The sequence below is a fragment of the Acomys minous genome (assembly GCF_964271855.1).
Source record: "Acomys minous genome assembly, chromosome: 15".
Classification (NCBI taxonomy): Eukaryota; Metazoa; Chordata; class Mammalia; order Rodentia; family Muridae; genus Acomys; species Acomys minous.
The window spans coordinates 35,291,580-35,316,691 of record NC_140497.1 but is presented as its reverse complement, the minus strand read 5'-3'; the positions used below and the strand labels follow the sequence as shown (position 1 = coordinate 35,316,691).

Here is a 25,112-nt window from a genome sequence, read left to right as displayed (position 1 = left end):
AGCTCACACAGAAAACCATAACATCCCAAAATGCTGAGAATAAGTGATGGTAGAATGCTCAGTCCTAAATCAAACACCTGCGACACCCCTCCGAGGTTCAGGGGACATTGTAGAAGAGTAGACAGAAAGTGTAAAGGAGCCAGAAGTTGGGGAGATATGTAGCAAAAAGAGACATGTCTTCTAGATATGACAGCTTTTGTCCTCATCAATTCACTGCAGTTGTGGTTGTCTGCCCAAGACCCGTACTCGACTGAGCTCATCAACACTGCATCATGGATGAGGGAGGGGCTCATGAGGCCCCACCATTCCTGAGGGATTGTTGGCAGTCACTGGTTGTTGGGGAAGGAAATATCACTTTCTTTGGTAGTGTAGCCACTGGTAAGTTGTCCTCGCTCTGGGAAACATCTCACCCATATTCAGGCCAGAAACTCTAATTAAACCCAGTGTCCCCCACACAAGGAAGGCATTAAAGTAGGAGGAGGATTTGTAGGAAGAAGGATTTCAGTGGGAAAGGGGAGGGGATGACAAAGGCAATGGAGAGTGAAAATGATTAAACTTCAAACAACAAAAGAAAAAAATCCTTTGATTATATATGGAACCAGACAGATCCATAATCTTGCAAACCGTTATTCCTTTGAACTAGTATTGGCTGTCTCTTTTCAAATAGTAGACTTGGGTCTGAAGATGTGAGCTCTAAATCAATATATTTTTCTTAGACTTTCTTTTAGATTTATTAAAACAGGTCTTTTCTTGGTGAGTCTGAACCATGTTGTTGTCCTGAAGGTGGAAAACAGGAGAATGTGACAGCCAACAGCTCCCCTAACAAATGGGTCAGAACTTGGGAAGTCAGTCCTGTGGTTGCTTTCAAGGGTAAAACTTGATTATATTGAACAGCATCACTAACTACAGAGAAGGAAGACTTCTTTGGGAAGTAGTCGTCTCCCACACACTTGCTATGGAGCCTCAAGCCTGCCTCCATGCCTGGCTCCTCCTGAGGTAATGCAGAGAGCAGAGACAGAGGTAGCAGATGGACACTGGGTAAAGCCATATGTGAGGGCATCAGAGGATATGGGAGGTGGCATAGTTCAAAGAAGTTTGACGTTAGAAACATTGATTGGGTTCCTAAATATGCCGTAGTCATCTGATCATTTTAATTCTTATGAGCTAAACAACCTTGTGTTATCTCCTTTTCAGAAATAGAAAATAGGAAGTCTCACATCTGATAAAAAAAAAATACAGAGTGAGATTCGTTGTCTGTCCACTATATCCACATGCTAGTACTGGCCAACAGGTGTGGCCTGTCCCTCCTACAGACAAGTCATGGTCAACTTCTCTCATTATGCTGCCCTTAGCATACACGTTGCCTATTTCCTTCTTCTAGAGCACTTGGGGTGGTCTTCTGTCTTACACAGTAGAAACAAAAAGTCTGATGTCACAAATTTGTAGAAAAAGAGGGTTTAGATGCAAGTCTGACTTCCTCCAAAGTCATCTTTTCATGGCCTCAGAACCCTGTTACTCTAGCCTGGAATTTAAGGTGGTAGCATCTAAAAAACCAGGAAGATTGATAGCCATGCCACTGACTAGTAATGGCATGAAGTAACAGACAGGAGAGAGTTGGGGACCAGGATGACACACTTGCACGGCTATTTGACTTTTTGTGGCCTCTTCACAGCCATGTCTCTCAGTTCAGAGAGGCCCAGTCTGCTTTTATTTTATTTTTTTCCAGTACTCAGAAGAGGGCCGACTATCTGAACCAGGCAATTGATTCTACTGAGCCCGTTCCCCTTACTGTGGATGCTTTCATTGCAGTTCTCACTACCCACACCCTACTTAGAGGGACTGGCTCCATAAAGCACAGGGCCCCAGGCAATCCCTAGTTCTCACCCAGCAGATAGATGCTCCATAAACATCTGAAAAAGTACCTTAATGCCCCCCCCACCACCCCCATTTCTCAGCATCTTAGGAATAGTACAGGGGATCACAAAAGCAACAATGATGCTGCCATTGTGATGAATGGTGCCTGGAGAATGATACCAAAGGTTGTCCTCTGCCCTCGAACACACACACACACACACACACACACACACACACACACACACACACACACACACACACACCCTCTGATTTCACCACAGTAATGAAGAAAGATCCCTGGTGCCTGCCATACCTAAAAAAAGTAGCAGGGCATGGTCAGGGAACACCCCAAAGCCAGAAGATGCTGCGGTCCCTTTAAGGAGAGAGGATGCAGAGAGGATGCACCAGGTGTGGTGGCTGAATCCCAACACTCAGGAGGCTGAGGCGGGCAGATCATTGTGAGTTCCAGTGAGTTCAAGGCCAGCCTGGCCTACAAAGTGAGTCCAGGACAGTCAAGGCCACACAGAGAAACCCTGTCTTGAAAAAACAAACAAACAAAAAACCAAAAAAGATAAAAAGGAGAGAAGATGCATCACAGCACCATCAGTGTATGACTTCTCCAAATTTCCCTTGAGCAAAGGCTTTGTTTCCAACTTCTGCTGTGCATATTTATTTACAGCTTTAGGACATTTTCTGAAAATATCATGAATCTTTTTTTTAAAACCCAGTTTAGTAGCCAGTTCTTTAGCCTTTGCCTTTTCTAGCTTGGCAATGTGAGCCACAGATTTAGGATCCAGGATGTTGTCTCCCCAGTGGCATGGATCTCATCCTATCTGTCATTGTAATTGGTCTTAATAGCTTCCACCAGCTTAGCCAGAGCACCCTTGTCTTCCAAGTTACCTGTGTGAAGGCAACAGTGGTGAAAGTCTTCCTGTGGACCAGCCGCCCCAGCCTGGCCTTTCCCTTGGTGATGCAGTAGGGGACCCCCATCTTTCCACACAGGGCAGGTAGGAAAACCACTAGCTCAATGGGGTCTACATCATGGGCAATCACCACCAGCTGAGCCTTCTTGTTCTCCACCAAGGTGGTGACTGTATTGACACTTGCTCGAAGGACAGGTGGTCTCTTAGTTGGGACGTCCCCTTTCCCAGCAGCTTTCTTCTCAGCATGTACCAGTACCCGTAGCTTCTTCTGCTTTGTCTCTGCTTTGTACCTGTGGGCAAGCTTAAGCAACTGGGTAGCTGTTTGCCTGTCCAGGGCCTGGGTGAGCTGGTTAATGGCAGGAGATACTTTGAGCCTCTTATAGAGGATGGCCCTTTGCCGCTGCAGCCTCATGTAGTGGGGCCATTGAACGAAGCGAGTGAGATCTCTTTTAGGATGGATGTCCTGCCCAGTGCCAAAGTTCTTGGGCCTCTTCTCAAAGGATTGACCACCTTTTTGGCCTCCTGTTTCTTTACCATGGTGGGGTCCAGGGCCATCTTCTTCCTGTTGGCCTTCTTTCCCTTGGGCATCTTGCTGGGCTGGAGGAGAGAGCAGTATCAAGAATCTTTAACCCCAAGTCTTTGATAATTTCCAGCTACCTTCAGTGCTTCCCAAAGCCTTGCTCCGAAAGACAAGGCTCTGTGACCCAAAGATCACTCTCAGGCCAATAGTAGAGCTATTTGGTACCCAACACAGAAGGAGGAGGCTGTTAAGCATCCTCTGTTTGCAGTTCTGCCTGTCACTGGATCGACACCTTTTCCAAAAGCAGACTGCAAATAATCACTGCACACAAGAAAAGAATGAAACTAGGCGTTAGACCCCAAGAAGCAAGGTTCCCATATTACTACTTCATGAGCTCCTCAGTCCATTGCCTCATGGCTGCCCCCCCCAACCACCCCCCCCACCCCCCCACCCCCCCCACCCACCCCCCCCACCCCCCCCACCCCCCCCACCCCCCCCCACCCCCGGCTACAGTGAACTGCATATTTATTTGCTGACTATAACTCTTTCAGTTCTGATTTCATAGTTCTCCACTCTTGGTGTTTGAAGCTGAATAAACAACCTTATCTTTTTTTTGGCTGCAGTTTTTAAAAAAAATAAAATAAACACATAAGCGCTTTTCCTTTCTCTTCTCCCTGGCTCCCTCGCTATAGTCTGTTGTATTGTGTCAATTTCCCAGGCTCTTCTGCAGGGCACTGTACGGCTTATGGAAAAATACAATGTGGTAGGCTTGCTAAGGCCGGTGGCATGATTGGGGATTCACGGTTTATGAAGATTGTAGTGTTAACTAAGGTCAAGACCAACTGTACTTCATGTTTCATAAGGGCGACATCATTTTCACATGCCAGCTTCAAGTGGGACACCCAGAAAATATGGTGGGTATGGGCCACAGTGATCTGTGGAACCCACATATAAGCAACCATCCACAGCGCAAGCACTGCTTCCCAGAGCAGGAGCTGAAAGCACAAAGGAAAACATCCCTTCGCAAGTTTGCATCCCTCTTGCATTTAACAAGTTCCCCCCATTTAAACCAAATTTAATTGGTTCTCTCTTTCAAACCTTCCGAAGAACTCATAACTGCCCTTGCTAGAGGTCCTTCGTAGGCAATTTAAATCCAGTTCACTCACATCTTCAGTCCGATCAGTGTTTACTAATCCCTAACATGTAACTCGTTTTTTCCAGATGTCCTAAAATGAGTGGTGAAGAAACCACACTTGCCTCCTAACCCCCAAATTTTTTGTCCCTGATCATAGAGTGAGCTCCAGCGTTAACTTCTTTTGTACCCCCACTTTCCTGTAGCTTTTTTCTCTGAGGAAATTTCAACGAATGCTGACAGTCTCTTCCTTGTTACACAGATGTGAAGGGGTTTCCTGGTCTACGTTGGAAAGCAAATCCCCTCCCCCACCAGCTTCTACTCCTAGGTAGCATGGCCTCAGTTTCCCTGATCATCCTTCCAGCTCTTCTTTACAGTCTGGAGATTTTGTTCTTCCACCAACATAGCTGGCTCTGCCAGATGTGGGCTAGCCTACACACCAAGTGATCACTGAGCCTGGGAGCCTGGGAGCACAGTGATGGGGGTGTGGTGCTTCTGTGTGTACACAGTGTTGGGGGGGCCTGGTGGCTGAACTAGGCTTTGAAGCCTTGACAGGACCACAGGCATTGTCCCTCTCAGCCAGAAGTGTTGCCCTAAATATAGAGAGTGGACCAGAAGTGAGACATGGAAGCAGAGACTGAGAAAGAGAGGGAGAAAAGGAGACAGAGGAGAGAGAAAAGAACTAACTACACAGGAGAATATAATCAAAGCATGTCATATGCATATGTAAAATAGCACAAGGAAAACTGTTATTTTATACAGTTAATATGTACTAACGTTAAGTCGAGGGTTCGGAAAGGTGGCTTAGCAGTTTTGGGTGCTTGCTGCTCTTAAAAAAGATGTGAATTCAGATCCCAGTATCCACATTGGGCAGATCACAATGGCCTGTCACTCCAGCTCCAGGACACCCTTGTCCTGACTCTTGAAGCACCCACACACTTGTGACAGCCACTCACAGAGACACACACATAAGTAAAAGCATAATCTTAAAAAATATATAATACTAAATAACAGTCTTGGCCTGGTGGCTCATGTTTGTAACTCTATCTCTTTGGGGACTAGGCCAGTAAGATCTGAACTTCAAGGCCAAACCGGGTTACTACACAATAAAATCCTGTCCAAAAAACATCGCACACATGAAAGAAAGAAATTAGTATAAGTTTGTCACGTATATTAATATATGCGATGCATTAATAACTCTGGGGCCAGGATATAGACTTGAAAACCCACCTGTCCTGTGGCTGCTGTGTGAATGAGGCCTTCTGTTAGTTACTTTCCTCTTTGCCATAACAAAGACATCTCACAAAATCAACTTAAGAAAGGGAAGGCTTATTTTGGCTCACAGTTCAAGGGGATACAGACCATCACTGAGAGCATGGTGTCAGGGGCAGAAGGCAGCTCTACCGTGCTAGGATTTCAGTCATGTGCTGTGCTCTTCCTGGCTTTTACCTTGGTGCTGGGGACCCAAATTCAGGTCCTGGTACCTGCCCAGCAAGCGTTTTACCAGCTGCTAGCCCAGTCTCTAGAGTTGGATCCTCAGTTTGAATGCAGCATGATCCTATCAAAAACAATTGGCTTTGAACGCACTCTATTCTCTTGGAGAAAGTACAAGCCTGAGTTGTAATAGTGGAAGGAGTGGGCCACCGGTGGAGCCGAGGAGCCCGTATTGACGCAACCCACGTCACCATCTCCATCTTTTCTCACTTTTGTTCCTGCTCCAGTTATAACTTCCACACGCTTTTGAAAACCCTGCGCCAACCCTGATTTCCCTGTAACTCCAATTACTCTTTCATACTTGATTTTTGCGGAAGTGAAACCACGAGGAGGGGGTGGGAGGGCATGTGGATATATGCTGTGGTAGTAAAAAAAAAAAATTAGGTATTTGGCAATCCGTGCCTCACTGAGCTCTGATGCTTCCTCCCCCTACGCCCCACTTCTTGTTTCACTTAACTTTGCCATTTGTGTTGGTTTCCTTAACCCTGCCATAGCAAGTCACCCGGAGCTTAGAGGCCTGAAGCGACATAAGTTTGTAGGGTTACTGTCCAAAGGCAGACGTCTACCGTGGGTCACACCGTGCTTGGGATTTGTAAGCACAACTGCTGTCTTTCCTCCTCTTTCAGCTCCTACTGCTGGTTTTTTACCCTTGCTGTGCGCTAGTATCTACGGAAAGAAAGTGGCTTAAGGGAGAAAGGATGTATTTATTTTGGCTCACGGTTGTAGAAGGCTCAGTCCGTGGTCTCTTGGTACCATGTGCTTGGGCAGAGCCTCAGTCATGGTGGCAGGATCATGCAGAGGAGACTAGTCACCTCATGGCAGACAAGAGGCTGAGAGCAAGGAAGGGATCTGGGACCAGTTATGTCCTTCAACGACATGCCCTACTGACCTTCCGGGTACAGCCAGCTCCTAAAGTCCCCCAAACATCCCAGAACAGCAAGACTGTCTGGGAACTAAGCATTCAGTACATGAAAATAGGGAAACACTTTATATTCATTCTAACAGTCCTCTTGCCTCTTCGGAGTCCAACAAGGGCTAGCCACGCCTTTTTCACAGTGTATGACTCTGGCTCCCTCACCCATCCTTTTCACTTATCAAGACTATCAGGACACACCAAGGCCACTTCCATAATCTAAATGCACCTCTTCTTGGATGGTTAATAAAGTCCACAGGTTTCCAGGATTAAGTTGTGGACATTTTAGGGACCCTACTGTTCTCTTTGCCAGCTTGATAGTAAAGACTCAGAGAGTATTTTTTTTAAACTAATCTTCTCTTCTAAGTTGATTTGAATCACACAAAATAGATTTTAAGATGTGGGCTATGCTCTGGAGATATATATATATGTGCTAGCCATAGGGATACAAAGATAACTCACTACTGTCCTCAATTTCCAATAAATTTACCTTGCAAAATGTTCCAAATGATTGACCAGAATTCTGAACGTAGGCCTTTGATGAATACATAATACATACAACTAAATATTTAAAAATGTGCCATCGGATACTATGCAGTTCTGTAAGTTCTGTAGGTGGCAGAGACAAGAATGAGTAGAAAAGACAACCAGGGAGAAAGAGAACAAAGGTTATGTTTTCCTTAAACTTCTAATATTGCCATGGGAAAAGTTCAAAGTAGCAGAGAGAGGTTAAAATGAAGTATATAAGAGACGCAACAGTATAATAATGAAGGGACTATAGATGGGGCTGGAGAGATGGCTACGTGGTCAAGAACACTGGCTTCTCTTCTAGGGGACCCATGTTCCTTTCCCAGCACCCACATGATGGCTCTCAAGTGGCACTAACTCTAGTCCCAGGGGATCTGATGCCCTCTTCAGGGACCCATGGGTACTGCTATGTATTCTAGGCTGGCAAGGAATTCCAGTGAGCCCTCCTTTCTCTGCCTCCTGAGTTCTGGAATTAGAGATATGTATACTTATACCCAACAGATGGCTGAAGTAAACTACCAAATTTGGGGGCTAGTTCGCATATGGAAATAGTAACTGGGACTCTAGATAGGAGCAGGGTCAAAGGACAAAATAACAACTTAAGTTAAATTTTTCTTTATTTTTTACTCATTAATCGAGAAACACTTCATTCCATAAAATGGAGAGGTGGGAGTTAGTTCATAGCAGCCAGTAAGATAAAAGGGCCATGGTGAAAACTACAAGTTGCCTTCTTATGCTATCATGAGAATGGAAGTTGAGGTTAAAAAAAAAAGAATGTAAAGGTGAAAACAGTAAAACCAGGGCCAGTAAAGATAAGAGAGAAAAAGATGCTTGCAGCTAGATATGAGGTGAGGAAATGAATGGGCAGAGAAAGGCTTCGGCTACTCTTAACTGGCTGGGCAGAGCATAAAAACAGCACATGACTGCCTTCCTGTATGGGACAGAGAGACAGGCATGGAGTATATGCTCCCCCACATTGGATCAGCCCATGATAACGCAGAGAATGAACCAACGCAACAGAGATTACCACAGCTTTGTCCAGTTTCTGACATTATCCCATAAAAACCACCAAATCTCTTGGAATCTCATCCCAGATTTTGGGAATTTCCCCTACTTTTCCTTAGTTTCTTCTTGTCTTTAATTTCTTATTTTTCTATCATAAAACTTATTTTCACTTCATGAGACAACCGGCTCTGGAGCCATGCTCCTAGGTTAGTCTTTGATGACGGTTAGTATCCGACATCTTAGGTCCCTGGGTCACGCATGCGCAACTGGGCTGGGAAAGGGTCCCGCATCTTAAGATGCTGCATGGTAGAAAGTGATCCAACCAGCAAGCCCAAGGATGTCAGTTTTATGGAGGGGGAAGGGGAAGGTAAATAGTTTTGCAATAGTTTTTAAATTAACTCATAACAATAGCCCATTTTTATGGGCCAAGAGTGGCAATTTCAAAGTTACTTTCCCCTTAAAGTGAGGGCAAGGAGATAGAACAATAAGAAAGAGCTGCTTGGCTAACATCAGGTTACTGCAGGTTATCTTCGGTGGCAAGGACCAAGGTAGAGGGAACTTCATGACCCTGCCAAGTGAAACCAGCCTGGTGGGGAAGTATACTCTGTTATCTCTGTAACTCTTATCACTTGAAAGGCCAAATAAACAACATGGTTTGTCTTGGTAGGAGGCAGTTTAGTGCCAGTGCCTCCATTTTGACTTTCAGCCTGGTTTGCTGGGCTCACCTGCAACAGACTTCTATACTTTCTACTGAACAGCAGCATACATATTTTCACTGCAGTTACTGTTTAGGGAAGTCCCTGGGTCAGAGCTATGATCATAGCCGTTATAGCAACAAATAAAGCCATACAAGGACAGCTCAAGGCGTGCGAATGGCCACTCTAGAGTCTCTGAATCAGTGATAGGCGACAAGCAAATATGAACAGGATCGTTTCTGAGAGCAAGGGTACAGTATGACCAAGGAAATGGATTGTTCTAAGAGCAGAACTTGAATTCCCAGACATCACTGCAAATAGACTTAGATTCCTGGCTTCGTTCCCCACAGTGAACAACTGCCCACAGTGTGAGAAGAGGACTCTATGAGCCTAGCAAGAGGAAAGCCACAAAGGAGCTTAACCAGAAAGAAAGTATAGTAAGATTTCCAGGCAATGGGGCAAAATGCCTTCTCTGTTGCATCATACACACATCCTTTTTATGTCACAGTGGGCACACACAGACACACACATGCACACACAGGCTCTGTGCAGCTGGCAGTGGGTGGGGCTTCCTGGTGACTGAGGAAAGAAAGTTTTGCTAGAAGAAAAAAAAAAGGGAAAGTGCATGCTTCTGGAGAATTCTGCCTTCTGTGGCAAAAATGTGAGGAACTTGGCAGACTTCCCAAGAAGTCTATGGTACATGCTGTAATTAGAGAAAAGAGCCCCACCAGGCTCAGGAAGTGAAAGTGAGCAATTCTCACTCAGGGACTCTTCTTTACATAGGAAAGGTTTAGCCTGAGAGAGAGAAAATGGGCAGTTTTGTCACAGTATCTGGCCAGTAAAGTTGTGTATAGATATTATTTAAAATATCTGGGTACCCAAATGATAATTGTTTTGGCTTTTCCCCTTTGTTTAAAATATCTAACCAGCTGGGCACAGTGGTGCAGGCCTGTAATCCCAGCACTCTGGGAGGCAGAGGCAGGAGGATCTCTGGGAGTTCGAGGCCAGCCTGGTCTACAGAGTGAATCCCAAGACAGCCAAAACTACACAGAGAAACCCTGTCTTGAAAAACCAAACTTAAAAAAAAAAACAAAAAACCCTAACCAATTAAAGTTTAATTCATCCACAAATAATTACTGAACAGCTACCTCCAGATGTTCATTCAAACATAGAAATTTCAAGAAATGACATTTTAAGTTGGTACTGAACATGTCTCCCTCATTCTGCATTCAGTACCTACTTAGCAGTCAGTGATCTATACTTAAAATATTAGGATCAGGCTTCCTTTCTCTTGGCCTGAAACATGTTAGCATGCACTGAACACTGCTGTAAGGTATCTAGATCTTCTCAGCGTGTTTACTTACCTCAATAGCCTGGTCACTATACAGCCAAAGTTCTGACATACTCAAACTGACGTGCTAGGGAAAGTTAATTAAAATAATCTTGGTTGTAGTTGCTATATATATATAATACATATATTATATAGATAGATAGATAGTATATACATATATATATAGTTTCTATAACTCACTTTTTGAAGATGAAGGTATAGATATATTTTTGAAATTATAGCTTAATCATAACAATTCTCCATTCTATTTATTCCACCATAATCACTTCCGATAATAGTTTTTATTTATTCGTTTATACAATTTCTATTTATCATGCTCATCCATCATTACCTCCTTCCAACAGCCTTTCCACACCACCCAGCCTCCCTCCCAGCTTCAAGTCCTCTGGGTTTCCTGTTGTTTGTTTTTTCGTTGGTTGGGTTGGGTTTTGTTGTTGTTTTGCTTGTTCTTGTTGTTGCTGCTGCTGTTTAGCTATTGATAACTTCCTGAGTCTAATTAGTGCTGTCCAGATGCATCTAAGTGTGGGCTTATCCATGGAGACCTAGCCAACTTACTAGCAGCCATGTCCTCAAAGGAGGATGTTTCTCACTCCCTCAGCAGCCATGTACTGTCCATAGCTTCTCCACCAGGGCCAGGGCCTGGGCCTCTGGGACCTCTCCATTTGCCTTGGAACTGTGACAGGCTTGGCATTGTGCAGGTCTCACGCAGGTAGGCCCAGCTGCTATGCGATGATGTGTGTGATAACCTGTCATTACACAGCTCTTTGACAGCTGACTCTGGCCATCTTTCCGCTCACTCCTCAGCGATGTTTGATGAGCCATGGCTGGAGGAGCAATGAGCTAGAGGACAGATAAAGAGCTGGAGGATTGATAAAGAGCTGGAGGACCTATCATGAGCTAGAGGACCAATGATGAGCTTGAGGACCGATGAGCTGGAGGACTGATGTTGAGCTGGAAGACCGATGCTGAGCTAGAGGACCTGTCATGAGCTAGAGGACCTATGATGAGCTTGAAGAGTGATGAGCTGGAGGATCGATAAAGAGCTGGAGGACCGATGATGAACTGGAGGACTGATGATGAGCTGGAGGACTGATGATGAGCTAGAGGACCTATCATGAGCTGGAGGACTATGATGAGCTGGAGGACTATGATGAGCTGGAGGACTATGATGAGCTGGAGGACCGATGATGAGCTGGAGGACCATTAGTGCAGACAATTCTCGCTGAGCTCCTGTGCTGACTTGGGTTTGTATTTGACCTGTTTTTTGTTTGTTTGTGTTGTTTTTGTTTTGCTTTGTTTTGTTTTGTTTTGTTTGTGTATGGCTTTGGGTTTTTTTCTGTTGTTGTTGTTGTTTTTTGTTTTGTTTTGTTTTGGTTTGGTTTTTTTCGATTCAGTGTTTCTCTGTGTAGCCTTGGCTGCCCTGGACTAATTTTATAGACCTTGAATTCACAACAATCTGCCTGCCTCTGCCTCCCAAGTGCTGGGATTAAAGGCATGTGCCACCACCACCTGGCTGAATTTGATCTCTTATGACTGTCTTCATTAACTGCCAAATAGTGGTTTCACTGTAGCAGGTGAAAGTCAGGGAAACAATCCCATTCAAAAAATAGCTGCAAATAAATAAATAAATAAATAAATAAATAAATAAATACTCAGGGATCTACATAACTGATGATGAAAGGCCTCTATGATGAACACTTTAGGACACAGAAGAAAGAAATTGACAAAGAAATCAGAAGATGGAGAGAATTTCCATGCTCATAAATTAGAAGAATTACTCTTGCGATAATGCTCATCCTACCAGGAGCAATCTGTAGATCCACTGCAACCCTAATTAAAATCCGGGCACCATCCTTCTCAGACATAGAAAAACAATCTTTAAAAATATATAGCAACTCCCCCCCCAAAATACCCAAGCATTGCCAAAGAATCTTTAATACAAGGCCCACTTCTCTTCATGTCACATAGCTGCTTCGTTACAGTCAACAAACCAGCGAGGCAGCCCTTGTCTGTTTCTAAAAAACATCACAAAAGCATAGCTGACTCAGAGAGTGACCAGCCAGTCACTGAGATGGCTGAAGGGAATCCATACCACTTAGTATTATATTCCCTAATGGAAGTGTGTGTGTGTGTGTGTGTGTGTGTGTGTGTGTGTGTGTGTGTGTGTGTCTTTGAGGACTCTAGGCAGAGGTAGAGCATCTTAGGATCAGAGATACCAAGAGAGGCATGTTGTTGCACATTCTTTTAAGGCTCTTATGAGAATAATGGCTCCACTTGCTGGAGGATTAATATTGCCAGGCATTGTGTTGAGTGCTTAACCCACACTGTCTTGCTCAACCTTTGCAATGATCCCACAAAGACTATTATCATTTTGAATTTACAGAAAAAAAAACACACAAAAGCAAATTAAGAGTTAGATTAAACAAGCACAAAGCAAATAAACAGCAGGAGATCACTAGTGCATGTTTGCCTAACGACTCCTTTTCTCTGTGGCAGCCCCACCTAAGAGCTCATAGCTGTTAGCACATACTCAGACAGAGACATGCATGTACATAATTCAAAACAAAACAAATTGTTTAAAATGAAACTGAAGTTCAGAGAGGTTAAGTCCTCAGACTCAAACCCAGGTCACTCTACTTTGTTACATTCATTCATTCATTCATTCATTCATTTATTCATTTATTCAGTGTATTGTGTATGTATGTATATGTGTATATGTGTATGTATATATATGTGAGTGTGTATTTGTGTGTATATGTGTGTGAGTGTGTCTGTATCTTTGTGTTCTCACACAGTACACATGTGCTGCCACACAGTACACGTGGAGGGCATAGGAGTGGTTCTCTCCTTCCAGCACTTTGGTCCTTCAGACTGAACTCAAGTCTCTAGGCTTAGCAGCCAACGCCACTGACCATGTCACCTGGGTGAGGTCACCCGACTTCAAAATCAGGTCATATCTGTGTCTCTGAGTAGCAAACCTGACTCCCCCCCACCCCCACCCACACACATTCAACTGCCCACCTGAGAAACAACAGGCTACAGCATCACTGAAGTTTCTATTCCTCTGAAATGTCTAGCACTGAAGTTTCTATTCCTCTGAAATGTCTAGAAAATTCTTAGGAGTAGTAAAGAAAAAACAGAAGGGGTGGGGGGGCGGCTTCTGTGCACTTACAGGTTACTAATTTACACACACAGCTGCCCTTTCAGGCCACGTTATGCACAGGTCAAAACCACCAGAGCCCATCTGTGGGAAGGGTTACGTAATGCCACCTTTTTTTTTTTTTTTGAGTTTCACATCCCATGATTCTTAGCGTTTACTACTTAGTTCCTTTGTACCCCTAGTGATCAGGGAGAACTTTTCAAGTGTAAGACACTATTCTAAAAATGTGAAAACACCTTGGCTTAGTTTGGAGCTCTTTCATTCACTGGCTCACACTAGCTTTTTTTCTCTGCTTGGCTAAAAGCATTGGGGCGATCTGACTGTTTCTGGGGTACAGGTGTTGTTTATGTGTTGCTGACAGTGTACAGGTAATGCTGGTGTAGATGAATGCAACAGCTTCACGTCCAAGCACTCCTAAGAAATAAAAAGTGGACACATATTCACTATTTTTGGCAGGTAAGGAGAGCACAGGAGTTAGGTCCAGAGTTTTCAATATGAAAAATAAGATGACAGGCAACAGATATGATATGGTAGAGATACGAGAGAGAGAGAGAGAGAGAGAGAGAGAGAGAGAGAGAGAGAGAGAGAGAGAGAGAGAGAGAGGAGGTGGGTTTATCCTTTTATATACTCCCAGGCAGAGGCACACCTAGTGGCAGGTAGGTAATGACGTCATAGGTTGCTACGTAGAGGCAGGCAGTACGCTAACACAGAGGAGTGCACTTTTTTTCTTTTTTAAAACAGTGGGTACATGGGGATATTTATTTATTTATTTATTTTGGTTTTTCGAGATAGGGTTTCTCTTTGTTGTAGGATGGCTGTCCTGAACTCACTCTGTAGACTAGGCTGGTCTTGAACTCACAGAGATCCCCCTGCCTCTGCCTCCCCGAATGCTGGGATTACAGGCGTGAGCTACTGTGCAGGCTGGACATGGGGATTTTATTGGGAAAGTCTCCACATATTTGTCGGGAAATCCTGCTGCTAAGGTCGAAGCTCAGTGCCAAAAAGGAGAACTCCTTTTGTCAGCAGGCTTCCTCTAATCGGCAGGGGTGAGAGGGTGGGGGGCTGGGGGTGGGGGGTGAGGTGGGTGGGGGGGAATGGGGGGTGGAATTATCAGTAGCCCTTAGAGAAATTACAGGTCCAACTTCCTGTCTCCAGATAAGAACCAGCTCAGCAAGCACCTGGGCTTCCTGGAATGCCTCTCCATGCAAATGAGGCGTCTCAGCACCTTAGCCCTTCAGCCAATGGCCTTTGCCCACCTTGGATATCCCTACCCCCTCCCCAAAGTTCTATATAATCCTTATTCACCCCGAATAAAATGGATCTGCCTCCCTGCTCCGGGTGTGTTGTCACTTCTGTCCTTACTCTTGGGGCTTCAGAACTCTACTTAGGTTGCTGTAGCTGCCTTTGCCATAGTAGACTGATCCCTTGCGGGCAGGGAGGGTCACATGTATTTATGCAGAAAAGCACTTTAGAGGGAAAGTAGAAAAGTGAGCATGCTCAGTAAGTAACTACATTCTTGAGCATGCTCAGTTGCAATTAAGAAAGAAAGACAGTGGATGTATACAGGTCATGGAGCTTATGTTCAAAAGCTTAAAATGACAGACAGGGACATTTCTGGGCATGCTAAGCTTGCGTGATAAGCATGGCGAACCAGAAGGTATCCGAGCATGCTCACATTTCATTGTAAACCTTTAGTGGAAACAAAAAGGACATTTTGAAGGTGTATTAAAAATGAGTTTGCCCAGAAGATGACTGCCACACACAGCGGCTAACACCGTTCCTCTTTAGTTTGCTTTGCTTCTCACAGACACCCACAGGCCTTCACGCTTCTAGTGCATAACACGATTATACAACACGAATCACGGAGAAAATTCTGCCAGATCCCACGTCTGAGCTTCTCAGTCTCTTCCTTGTTTACCTAACCTTATTGTAGCCTGACCGGAAGTAATCCTGCAGCATTTCCGGCTGTTCCTAGGGCCTTTAAGAATACCCTCCATAATTTAACATCATCCTTCAATTCTATAAAGATGTCGATCACACACCAGCCCTGTCTCCTAGTTGATTCTAAAGATGGCAAATAAAACCAACCTCTGAAGTAAGTACCCGCTTCTCCAGAGATTTCACTCTCCATGTTTCTTTGTCGAGGCGTGCAAGGGCTTCACAGCGGGAAGAAATGCTATCTTCCAATTCCAGAGCCCAGGATAACTTTTGGATGAGCTTCTTTGCAGTCCAGGAAGCGTAGGGGCCTCCCTGCTTTATCCTCGCAGTGAACTGTTTCCCCCCTTCACCTCACTCAAGAACCAATGAGGCAGGAGTCCCTTCCCAAGCAGCACGGCCTTCCCCTGCATCAAAACTCATTCATGTTTTGACCGGCAAGAGACTCAGTTCCCAGAAAGCCTTGCACAAGCTAGCTTTCTGTTCTCATCAACAGCTTGAAAAAAAAAAATCATAGACAACAGCCAGAAGCCACTCTCAGGGCAAACATTTGGCATGGGATGATAGAAGAACACGAATAAAACTTCCTGCCGGCACTAAACAGGTTAAGAGAGATACATAATTCAATTTAGGGTTTATGGCATGCTAAAGCCTATGTAATGAGGACATATGCCTTAAGGGGGAAAAAGTAAATTTACAGTTATAAATTAGAAATGAGTTTTAACATTTAGAATTTAAATATATATAATTTATATGTTTTTAAACTCTGTCGACATGAATGTCACGAACCTGAAATCTTTATTAATTGGATGCTCAAAACACCTGTTTTACACTTTCTATATACAATTACTCTCTACCCACACAGTAACTTAGTAATATATATTTTGAGGTAGCATCTCACTATAACAGAGGCTAGCCTCAAATTCCCAATACTGCCTCACCAGAACTAGCATGGCAGGTGTGTGTTCCCAAACCCAGCTATGATATATTTAAATGAAAAAAACACAAATGTTGTGCAGTCTTTTCTTCTTTCTTTATTTCTTTCATTATTATTATTGTTGTTGTTGTTGCTGTTGTTTGAGATAGGGTTTCTCTGTGTAGCCTTGGTTGTCCTGGACTCGCTTTGTAGACCAAGCTGGCTTCGAACTCACAGCAATCTGCCTGCCTCTGCCTCCCGAGTGCTGGGATTACTGGCATGCGTCACCACGCCCAGCTGCAGTCTTTTCTTTATATGTTAGATTAAAACATTCTTTCACTATTGAGAAGTTAGTAAAAATTGCATTTCACAAATGTATTATTAATATTGTAATAGACGTTGGGATTCCTTTCATGTTTGGGGAAACCAACACAGTCTTCCTTTCATATAGATATAGTGACTGTCTGTAATGCTGCTAGAGATCGTGCCCAGTGCTAACACAGGCTCTCATGTGTCTCAGGCCTCAGACTCCCTATATAGTCAAGAATGACCTTAAGCTCCTGGTCTTCCTGCCTCCACCTCCCGAGCACTGCGATTACAGGCGTGCACTGTCATACCTGTTTTATGCAGTGCTGGGGCTCGAACCCAGGACAACTGACTTGCATCACTACCTTACAGATTTTATCTCATGCAAATGCTATTTTTAAAAAAAACCAAAACATAAATGTGGTGAACTCACATAACTGCCTTGCCAGAGCTGATTGTAACCGGGAAGAAATATATTTTTGTGTAGACATCGTTGGAAGTGCAGTGCTTTATTCTGATTACTGGAAGACTTTCCTACAGACTAGATTCTGGTTTTGTGTGTTTCCACGCTGCTTTGCCTCCACGCCCCACGTCCTCCCAGTGTTGGTACAAATAGCCATGCTTTCTCTGGCTCTGCACATTTTACGTCTTGACACGGGGCAAATCAGCCCTGTGGGCTTGGGAGTATCCCTGGAAGTCATTCCTCACCGTGGTGGCTATTTATAACTCAACCATATGCGAAATGACCTGACAGAAACCACATAAGTATATCCTGTTTAACCCAAACTAAATGCGTTCCCAATACAAATGCTGAAAAGGCAAATACAAAGACACTCAGGGTCACTCCCAATACCAACACAAGAGAAACAGAAACAAAAAGGAAGCCAGGATGAAGTGAATCAGTCCTTTTCTCAAGTATTGAGCTGTTACAAATGTCATGAACACATCCAAATACATATGCACACCCCTCCTCCAGGGTGTCATGAGCAGCCTGAGAAAGTCTAGGATCCTGTTGAGGAAGTACCAACAGCCTCACTCTAAGCCGCCGTCGCATCGTTGCTAGACATCAGCTCCAAGCCTTACACAGTACTGAAAAATGCTGGGAAGGGCTCAGCGGTTAAGAGCACTGGCTGCTCATCTGAAGGACCTGGGTTCCGTTCCCAGCATGCACACAGCTGCTCACAACCATCCATAGCTTCAGTTCCAGAGACTCTGATGCCCTCTTCTGGCCTCTGTGGGCACTGCATGCAAGCAAAAGACAAAACAAAAAAATGCCTATACACGTAAAAATAAAATAAATAAGAGAGAAAAACACTAAAATCTACATTAAAAGCCTTGACATTTGCATTTTTTGTGAGAAGTTGAAACCATCCCATTCACTTCATGCATTATGATTTAGATCTTAAATATCCTGGAAAAGTTGCTTATTAAAAGCTTGATATCCCGGATGATCACACTCTTGGAAAGTGGTGAAAACTTTGGGAGGTGGAAGTCTAGTGAGAAAATAAGGCCTTTATTTTTTTTCCCCCACCAGATGACCCACTTCAGTGCCAGCAGCCTACAGGCACAGAGGCCAGGCAGTGGTTAGAAGCCGTAGTTTACTTTAGCATGGGACACTATGAAAGACCCAGGGTGACAAGCCTGCCATCAATCCAAATCCATGCACAAAAGTAAGGCCTTTAAAAGGGCTATCGCGCCAGACAGTGGTGGCACATGCCTTTAATCCCAGCACTCGGGAGGCAGAGGCAGGCGGATCTCTGTGAGTTTGAGGCCAACCTGGTCTATAAAGAGAGTCCAGGACAGCCAGGGCTTTGTTACACAGAGAAACTTTGTCTTGAAAAAAAACAAAAAAATAAAAAAATAAAATTAAAAAAAATAAAATAAAAGGGCTATTCCTACCCAGGCCCATTCCGACTCTTGCCACCGCAACGTTAAGACCATTCCTTTACCACGTTCACCGGCCATGTGGTTCTGCCTTACCATAGGCCCAAAATAACGTGTCCAAGAAACTGTTGGCTGTCCTATTTAAATGTCTGCATCGCCATTACTTTGTCTCCATGGCAGAAGCCCGAGTGACACAGAAAACTGGTACTGGGAAGTGAGCTCAGTTGGGACGAGTGAGATGAGCTAGGGATGCTTTGGAGGAATTAGAGAAAGCATCGAGCGCTGTGAGTGGTGTCTAATGCGGAAGTTGGGTGGATCTCAGGCCCAGAACACAGAAAGGAATGCGCACGGTAAAGACTGTGTTGACAGGTGTCAGTTAGAAGCAAGGTCTCTTGAGGGACTTGAAGCCGTTCGTGGCACATTCTGGCAAACCACGTGGCTACCTTTGACATGCTCGGAGACATGGTAAGTGGCTGAACTTAAACGTGTTGGTCCATCATCCGGTGAGAAAGCGGCAAGGCAGCAGAGCATTCATACGGTGGCCAGGGCACAGCCTTCCCTCAGATTAGCAGTAAGAGTCAAGGAGTAAACAGCTGGAAAGGAAAGACCCTTTCAGAGCTGTGGGAGAAAAGGAGGGTGTTTGCATTGGGCAGGCTTTTGTGTCACTGCAAACAAATTCTTCAGACAATAACAAAGCAGTAGCTTTCAGCCTTCCTATGATGCAGTTCATGCTGTGGTAACTCACAACCAGAAAATTATTCTTGTCACTACTTTATAACTGAAATGTTGCTACTGCTATGAATCGTAATGTAAATATCTGAATGCACGTAACCCCTGTGAAAGGGTCCTTTGACCCCCACCCCCAAAAAGGGTCAGGACCCACAGGTTGTGAACCACTGACTTAAAGGAAAAAAGACAATTAGTTTGTGGTCTTAAAGTCTCCATAGGTGCCGGGCCCTCTGCAATTGCACAGAACTCTGTAGTGGTAAAAGTATATAGTGAAGGAATTCCTCACTTCATGGGGACAGGAGGCATAGCAAGGGACATAATAGCTTTTAAATTTGTAGTCTAGGAAGGTATGTCTGCTGAGGAAATTAGCAACATTTGACAACAACTAAAAAGCTGGCATGCTCCCGCCAGCAACACTGCTCAAACCCAGTGGGTCACTGAAAACATAATAGAACATAAAAAAGGAGGGAGATGAGGAAGGAGAAAGGGTTACGGGGAGCGTGGGGCATGGGACAGGAAAGGGTAGTGTGTGTGTGTGTCTGTGTGTGTGTGTGTGTGTGTGTGTGTGTGCGCGCACGTGTGTCTGTGTGTGCCTGTGTGTGTGTCTGTGTGTGTCTGTGTGTGTGCCTGTGTCTGTGTGTCTGTGTGTCTGTGTGTGTCTATGTGTGTGAAAATGTGAAAATAACCAAAATATATTTTATATGTGCATGAATTACAAATGGAGATCAAAACAAAACAAAAATAAGTGAATTATTTTTCTATGTTACATTAGAAAAGATGCTTCAAGGCCCATCAGGAATCAGCAAGACCTGGGAATCAGCTCCAAGGATTTTGTTGAAAAAGAGATCCCTGTGGTATACTGGCCCCACTCTGAGCCACCCAGGAAATCATTTCCCTGGACTTGTTTCCCAGTGTGCAGCTGTCTAGGCACTTGTAGGCTGCTGGAGTCTGCTCCAAGTAGACCCAGCTACTGCTGAAGTCAGGCACAGAAATTGGATTGCCCATTTGATTCTTCTTTTTGGGGTGGGGTGGGGGTTGATAGGGTTTCTCTGTGTAGCCTTGGCTGTCTTGGACTCACTTTGATCAAGCTGGCCTTGAAATCATGTAGATCTGCCCGGCTCTGCCTCCCTGAGTGCTGGGACTAAAGGCGCGCGCTGCCACGCCCAGCTTGCCCATTTGATTCTTGATTCTGGTTTTGCCTGAATGCAGAAGGCATGAGTCGTGAGTTCATGGAGGCTTCCAATGGAGCTGTGAGTCTAGGGTCTGTAAGTCTAGGCAGTGTGTGGCAGAACGACCCTCTGGAGCTCAAAAGAGCCAGCCGAATCCAAAAGCATTTCCGTGTCTCTGCAGAAGATGAGGAAGTCTGCCAACATGCTGTCAGGAAGCCCTTCAATGAGGAGAGGAAGAAGTGCAGGACGAGAGTCCCCAAGATGCATTGCTTGGTTAAGTGTCCCAATGTCTTGCTACGAAGACATTTCACACTAAGAAAAATAAGAAGAATGCAGAATGCGTTTAAACTTTTGGCCAACAGAATGAGGGAAGCAAACCCCTCTAAAACAAAAAACAAAGAAATAGATTGCCAAGAGACGGTGCCTGTTCTAGCTAAGAGCTTCTATTTCTGAGTCTAGTCAAAAACAAGTCTTTAAAGTAGCAGATGATCAGACCTTGGAAGAAGAAGAAGAAGAAGAAGAAGAAGAAGAAGAAGAAGAAGAAGAGGAGGAGGAGGAGGAGGAGGAGGAGGAGGAGGAGGAGAAGGAGGAGGAGGAGGAGGAAGAGGAGGAGGGGAGGATAAAAGAGGAAGAGGAAGGAGGAGGAAGAAAAAGAGGAAGAGGAGGAGGAGGAGGAGGAAGAGGAGGAGGGGAGGGGGAGGAGCAGGGGAAGAGAAAAGGAGGGAGAGGAAGAGGAGGAGAGAAGAGGAAAAGGAAGAGAAAGAAAAGAGGAAGAGGAAAGAGGAGGAAGAGGAGAAAGGGGAAGATAAAAGAGGAAGAGGAAGGAGGAGGAGGACTCATGATGGCTGTAAGGCGGCCTCTAATTACAATGACAGATGTCTCCAGAAGGAAAGGACACAGAGAAGTACAGAGAAGTGCACATGAAGACAGAGGCAGAGATTGTAATAGTGCAACCATAAGCCAAGAACATCTGAGGTCGCTACAAGCTCGAGTTGTCAGAGATGCTACATCCCTTGTTACGTGTTGCTTGAAACCTTTGGCATCCAGAACTCCAAGAGAATAATTCTTATTTTAAGCCACCAAGTTTATGGTAACTTCTTACAACAGCTCTAGGAAACTAATTCATCTGTGAAATCTGCTCTGACGACAGCTGAGATGCCAGAAGAATACTGAAGGAGCTCAACTTGTTTATTCTTCTGTTTGGAAAGACAAGGACACAGGATGTGCTACTTGCAGTGGGTGAATAATTGAAAAGGCGTTGCATGTTTCACTTATCCATTGTTGCGTAATAAAGCATCCAAATATAACAAGCGGTATGGAACCGAGGGGCTCGTCATATCATTTTCACAAAGGGAAGTGGGGTTGACACCATGACTAGGAAACACACGAGGGAAAGTAATGGTAGATGGTGTTTTGTGTACAGCCATCTCAGCGCTGCTCTGTTTCTGATCAGCTCCTCTTGGCAGAGAACTGATGGAGAAAACCTCCTAGAGGAAATGTTACTACTTGGATTTTAGGCAGGAAAAAGAGAACAGAACGTTTCCTGCATCTACTGATTTTCAGTCGCTTTCAGTCCCAAATATCCCTTAGGAGAAAGTGGCGCATTAGACAAGCGTTGTCTGGATCCCTTTGATCATATAGACCTGCATTTCCCAGCCCCTCCTCGCTGGTGCCCTAGCCTTGCAACCTTTACTTAGGTGAAGATTTCCCAGCTCTCTGTGCCTGTGTGGGTCACACTGTGTGTGACTGGCCTAGGAAAGGAACCTGCTTAGAGGGATGCCGAGCTCTATTAAACATGAAAACATCAGCATCATAAGCAACTAGATATATGCAAATCAAAGAACAACACACCTATTCAGATAGTTTGCACTCAGAGGAAAATAAGGACGGTGACCCCGGGTGTTAATGAGAATCTCAAGCAATGTGCATTCTTTTTGTTATTTGTTTGGTTTTTTTCCTGAAGATTAAAAAAGTTTACACAGGGGTGTGCATAGATTAGACACACTGGTGACTGACTCTGAATCACCAGTGACACATCGGTGCCACGTTAAGGACAGAAATAAAAGCACGTTTTCTTGGAGTCATCTAACCAAGAGAGAGCCTAGATTTGCGCTGTCTAGTTTATGCTCCCTGTGTCTTCTGACCTCTGTCTACCTGTTGTGTGAGTCTGGGCCCCTGGAGGCTGTCTTGTGAATCTGTCCCTATGTCTGCCTGCCTGCCTGCCTGTGTCTCTCTCTCTCTCTCTCTCTCTCTCTCTCTCTCTCTCTCTCTCTCTGTGTGTGTGTGTGTGTGTGTGTGTGTGTGTGTGTGTGTGTCCCCGTGCATGTTCTGTGTGTATCTGTCCTTGCCTGTCTGTATGTGTCTGTGTGTCTGTCTCTGCCTGTCCTTAAAAAAAGGACTTAGCTCTGTTGTTATTGAACAGCACAGAAGACATCACGTGGGAAAGAAATAGGCTACTTTACAGAAATCTTGAACAAGGGATTAAGCCACTGGCTCTCCAACTAATCCCAACTGACCCAGACAATAAACAGTATTACAAATATCCCTGTATACTAACCAATATCTGAATATTACATTCAAAATTTATGGTGGATATTAATCTTAGAAGGATGCTCTTAAGCTTTGTGTTTGCTGCTTTCAGCAAATGACACACATGCATTGTTCTGGGTCAGGGGCCTGGAAGAGCCCATAAATTAAGATTACAGCTCTGCATTAGTTCAGGTTGCAAAAGGGGACCACATGGGAAGTCTCGGGCAAGTGTGGGAGTTGTTAGGGTCTCTTAAAAGCAGCTTAAAGAAGCAGGCTGCATCTGCAGCAGGCTAGCAGGCTTAAGCCTTCGTTGAGCTCAAGTTGTATTACTAACTTTGGCTGTGAGGTCCAGCCAGGGTTCTAGGCTCTTAGAACATAAGAGATAGTTTCATACTGCCGCATGACTGCAGGGGTAAATAGTCCTGTGCCCATGTATGCATGAACATGTGCAAGCTGCTACTATGGAAACGGTAAGAGGACATCACACTTCCCAGGGTTGGAATTACTGGTGGTGTCGAGCCTTTTGGGTGCTGGGAATGGAACTTCAGGCCTCTTCTAGAACAGCAGGAGCTCTTCACTGCTAAACCATCTCTCCAACCCTGGACTTTGGAACATCTGTACACTGCTGGTTACAATGTGAAACGATGCCTTAACTTTGGGAAACAGCTTGGAGGTCTTTTCAGATAAAATAAAGTATGTACTTCCTTTGTCATTTGGAGCTACTGTGATAAAATACTGTAAAAATAATAGCTTAAAGAACAGACATTCCTTATAGTTTTAAAAGCTAGAATTTAGCTCAAAGTTCCCAGCACAGTTGATTTCCGGTGAGGAATCTACTCCTGGCTTACAATATAGCCCCCTTCTTACTGTGCCCTCATATTCAGTCCCACGAATACATTTGAATATTTTTAATGACTATGTAAGCCTCATGCCGGTTTGACAACTCAAGATGTTTCTCTTGACCTTGAGTCATCGCCCAGAAGCCTATTTCTCTGGGAAGGTAAAGTCCTACATCCCTGCTTCCTGGAAGAAAGTGGACCTAACTTCAGCCGTCGGTCACTGACTGTGAATACAAAACTGTCCTGGCAGTGAAGGTGTGACCTCACTCAATCTCTGTCTCTGGTGTTGTTTCGGTGGTACAGAGGTCCAGAAAATGGCACTGGGACATCAGGTGGAGCGAGAGTCTCTGCTGGGAGAAAGTTCTGGGTCCTCCTCTCTACCCTTGTGTGGAAGCTGTGCCTGAGGATATGAGTGAAACAGAGAGGAGGCATCTCCTCACGCCTCACGGTGGAGTCAGCTGACTGACCACCTCCCCATGCCTACCCTTAATTCTTCCATCAGTCCTCTGAAAGGCCCCACACCAGCAGCACAGAGGTAACCATTCCCTGGGACCCACTTATCCTACGCAGAACCTCTGTCTTCTCTTTCTCACAAGCTTCTACCTACCAGTCTGCAAGAGCCTTCTTCCTAGAGGGACCCCCCTCCCCTCTCTATAGTCCATGAATTTCATTATTAAGTTCCACTTGACTCATCAGAAGTTTTGTGTGGCTGTGAACATCTGGCATCAGAGTTGAAGGCCCATCCAAGGTGTCTTAGTTAAGGGTTTCTATTTCTGTGAAGAAACACCATGACCGCAGCAACTCTTATAAAGAAAAATATTTCACTGGGGCTGGCTTACAGTTCAGAGGTTCAGTACATCGTCACAATGGCAAGAAGCAGGCAGACAGGTGCTAGGAAAGGAGCTGAGAGTTATCAGGCAGCGGGAAGAGAGAGTGCCACTGGGCCCGGCTTGAGCGTCTGAAACCTCTAAAGCCCACCCCCAGTGACGCACTTCCTTCAAAAAGGCCACACCTCCTAATAAGGCAACTATGAGCCTAGGGAGACCGTTTTTCTTCAAACCACCTCACGTGGGAAGAAGAAAGGCCTCCTTTGAACTTTGTAATGTGTCCTATTTCCTATATCAAATACACAGTTTTGAGGGCCTGGGGGATTCCGGGATATGGTCTTTAGTCTGTGCTGGACGGCTGAAGAAGCAAGGGCAGAGGGGTGGGGGTGGGGTGCTGATGGCA

At 44.8% G+C, this 25,112-nt stretch overlaps 1 pseudogene across 1 annotated transcript; it reads right to left on the bottom strand.

Moving 5' to 3' along the window:
- Window positions 1-2,683: 2,683 nt before the first annotated feature.
- Window positions 2,684-24,815, bottom strand: LOC311584911 (large ribosomal subunit protein eL8-like; annotated as a pseudogene). Its single transcript, XR_014783566.1, has 2 exons — window positions 24,722-24,815; window positions 2,684-3,374 (listed from the first exon to the last, which is right to left on the bottom strand). The product of XR_014783566.1 is annotated as a large ribosomal subunit protein eL8-like (transcript).
- Between the last annotated feature and the right edge of the window lie 297 nt (window positions 24,816-25,112).